Raw genomic sequence first — 4,122 nt, forward strand, 5'->3', positions numbered from 1 at the left:
TGAAGGGGATTGACCAGCTCCTCACACAGAGCCATGACCTGGACTCAAATGTGAGTGGGCAGATGCCATGAGAGGTTCTAGGGCCAGCTTTTCCACTGTCAACGTGCCCTATCACTTAGCCTCTGTGAGCCCTCAGTTTCTTCATGTGAAAAATAACAGTGCTGTGGTGATTCTCAGCAGAGAGAAGGGGCTGCCTGCCAGAACAGCTTGGAATGGTATTCTTGTCTCTTGGGGAAAAAAACTTCAAAGTCATTCTGACATACCCACCATCCAGTACTAAAAGGCTATGAAGGGTTCCTAACAAATCTAACATGTAGTCTGGAGAACCAACTCTGCAATAGTAACCTGTGTTAAAGCTTGAAAATGTGGCTATCTAAAGGCTTGATACAGAGTGAACCTACGCCTTTGAAGGACTGAATCTAGTGACTTTGGACGTGGACCCCAAATTGCCCCATCCAGCTGAATGTGCATGCCAGACTTTGACCAGCAGAGGCCAGCACATACCTACATACCTGGCTTTCCAGACAAATCTAACACAAAACTGGCCCTCAGGTATCGTTTCTGGGGAGAGACAAACTAGCTTTAACGAAGCCTACTTGGGTGTATCACTTAAAAGCCATTTAGAACACAGTCGGGAACTCAGGCCCAGGCCCAGAGCTAGACCAAGGCCATTTTCGGAACCGGGAAAATCTTGTCTTTGAATCCTCACCACCTCCTGTTTTGTCCCTCTTTTGCTTCTCGAAGTATGGTTGGGGGCCTGGCAGCATCAGCCTGAACTAGGAGTTTGTCAGAAATGCAGAATTTCAGGCCCCACCCCAGATCCACTGAGTCAGGATCTGCATTTTCACAAGATTCCCAGGTGATTTGCGTTCATGTGGAAGTTTGAAAAGCACTAGGATAAACACCCCTTCTCTGCATACGCCCCCCCACCCAGAAAGCCACCCAGACCCCAGCCTCCCTCCGCACCCTCACCCGCGCACCCTACAGCACCACACAGGCTTTCCTGCTGCTTTCAGGCTGGAAGAGGGCCGGTGGTGTGGCCTGGGGATAACAGCTGTGAGATTCCCTCTTCAGGACCTCAGAGTGTTTCCACCCATCCAGCTACGTTTGTCTTTAGGTAACTGCTGAGCAGGGGAACACTGGGGCCAGATCCCCAAAGACGTTGAAAGCCTGTCCACAGCCCACAGTCCAGAGCTGGTTTGCATAAATACAGAAATCAATGGCTTAGGAGTCCAAAATGATTGCTTTGTGTATTACCACTTGGAACTTTATTCCTTAAAATAGTGGAAAGAAACAAGCCAGCCCCTTTTTCTTCCTTATGTCACCACAGGGAGCACGTCCCACACCTTGTGCTTTCCCCCCCAGTTGCTCAGTGCATCTTTGAGGAAGGAGCTCTGTCTGGAGAGTTCCTCTCCCTGTCCAAAGAAGTTGTCTTTGGCTTGCTGTGGAGGAGAAAGCAGATGGAAGCAAATTCCTTTTGTGGGGTGAGTACTTGTCAGGAGCTTCTTCAGGGGAGATTTGTCTTTCTGCAGAATAAGGGGTTTTAAGTTGTAGCCTCATAGTTACTTTGGTGAGAGAGTGTTTCCCCAGGACTGTCAAATGGGTCCTTGGAGATGGATGCCCGGCCCCGGGACTGTGGGAGAGACCCTTTGGGAAGAATGGCTGTCACTGTGGGAGCTGCTGCTGATACTGTGTGAATGCAGGGCGCTGGCCTGGGAAGAGCTCGGCCTCTCCGAAGGCAGTGTGGGATGAAGGATGCTCCCACAGGTGCGAGACGCTCTGTGCTCAGACAACAGAGGCAGGAGCCTGCTGACACCTCCCCAGGCATCTTCCCCCGCATTCCTCTCAGCCCTGCCTTTAGTCTTTGCCTTCCTTCCCTCTCCCTTTTGCGGGGAGACGGGGTGGGGTGGGGGGATGGGGCAGGGGGTTAGAAAAAGAATACAAGACAGGAAGAAAGTCACCGTATGAATTCCCGAATTCCCTTCCTTCAGGAAGTACACGCAGGAGAAGGGGAGGAACTGATAACAGGCCTGCTCCAGGCCCAGACTTGGAGGTATCTGTGAAATAGGAGCACTTGCTTTCTCCCTCCCTCCCTCCCTTCCTCCCTTCCCTCCTCCCTTCCCTCCCTTCTGTGTCCCTGTTCCCTCACGCTGGGCACTTTCTTCCCCGTTTCCTCTACACTAAGAAGCAATTATAACATGAACTCATCTTGTCAACAGGGCATGCCTTCGTGTGTCGTTTTCCCCAATCCCTCCTCCCTACAACTCACCTGAATGCTCCAGGTCTCTCAAGCCCAGACCCCATGGGTGCTCTGCTCTCTTCTTCGTAATCACACCCACTGGAAATGTATCCACCTTGAGCCATAAATGATCCATGGATCCTTGAGCTACGTCTTTCCGGCTATTTGCATTTAAAAGCCTGGAGCTGATGGGACTTCCCTGGTGGTCCAGTGATTGGGACTCTGGGCTTCCACTGCAGGGGGTGTTGGGGAGGAGAGGAGGTTTGATCCTTGGTCAGGGAACTAAGATCCCACCTGCCAAGCAGCACAGCCAAAAATTTAAAAAAAAAAAAAAGCCTGGAGCTGAGTTGAAATCTTGAGGGTGAGTTGGTAGAGAAGGTCTGAGGGATGAGGCAGGTCTGTTATTCCATCTGCAGAGAAGGCTGGATTCCAAGGGAGAGTATATGGGGAGAAGGCGCTGAGTACGTCACTCATCTCAAGGGTATTTGCCTCTTCCTATGGCCCCTGCTTTTGAATTTTAGCACCTGGAAAAGGGCTGGACCTAGGGTAGGCATTCAACCAATATTTCAAATGAAAAATAGAATGGAGTATATAGTGGCAACAAAACTATAGTCACGGTGGTGATGGTGAGTTCTTGGGTAAATAATGTCCATTGAAAAAACTGACGTCGTGAACACTGAATCATTGATATGACATCAGAGATGGATGATGTGCATTGCCATCAACATAGCAACCCTGGCCATTGAACCTCTGAGTCTAACAAGATTTGTCAGGGTAAACACATTACTTGTAAACAATCAGAGAAAAGTTGAGAAAGCTAGTTTTAGTGTTTGTGATATTCAGTACTGTGTTCCATGACATGTGGAAGGCCCTGCACCCTCATGACAAACCCATGGCCTTTGCTTCTGTGACTCACACTGACGCCTTTGCATGGCCTTGCACAGCCCCTAACATGACTGCAGCTCTTCAGTGCAGGCCCAAGGCCTCGTGTTCTTTGCTCCCCCTGCAGAGGGCCTGGGACAGGGCCTCACATAGAGTGAGTGCAGTCCTTGAGGAATGAATGGGCCCAGAGTCTTCTGCTTCCTGGGTGAGGATAGATAACGGCCTGTGGGGACTTCCCTGGTGGCACAGTGGTTGAGAATCTGCCTGCCAATGCAGGGGACACGGGTTCCAGCCCTGGTCCAGGAAGATACCACATGCTGCAGAGCCACTAAGCCCCTGTGCCACAACTACAGAGCCTGTGCTCTAGAGCCCGTGTGCCACAGCTACTGAGCCCGTGTGCCACAACTACTGAAGTCAGTGTGCCACAACTACTGAGCCCGCAAGCCACAACTACTGAAGCCCATGCCCCACAAATACTGAGCCCGCATGCCTAGAGCCCACGCACTGCAATAAAAAGTAACCCCCGCTCTCAGCAACTAGAGAAAACCTGCATGCAGCAGGGAAGACCCAATTCAGCCAAAAATTAGATAAATGAATAAAATAAAATTTTTAAAATATTTAAAAAGAAAAAGAAAACGGCCTGTGTGGGGTGAAAAATGCCTACGAGCAGGGGAGGAGGAGGCATCACTGGGCGGCCCCAGGGTGATGAAGCCACCTGTCGACTTTGAGGTCAGAGACTGCCTGGGCCGCGGTGGTGACAGTCCTATACCATTGGTGAGATCCCCAGTGACACCTGTCTTCACCTTCCCTACCTGGCAAGGGTCTCTCCTCCGCTAGGTGTAGACACCACGTCTCCTCCCCTGTGAGGCCCTTCCTGACCCCTCCGGGCAGCAGCCGGGAGTCAATCACTAAATCCTCTGTGCTTTCTCAGCATTTTGCTCAGACCACCTGCACCTTGCTAAGCGTATGAGCTTTAGCCTCTTCCACTGGCCCGAAGCTTC

The sequence above is a fragment of the Lagenorhynchus albirostris genome, chromosome 8, assembly GCF_949774975.1.
Source record: "Lagenorhynchus albirostris chromosome 8, mLagAlb1.1, whole genome shotgun sequence".
NCBI classification, from domain to species: Eukaryota; Metazoa; Chordata; class Mammalia; order Artiodactyla; family Delphinidae; genus Lagenorhynchus; species Lagenorhynchus albirostris.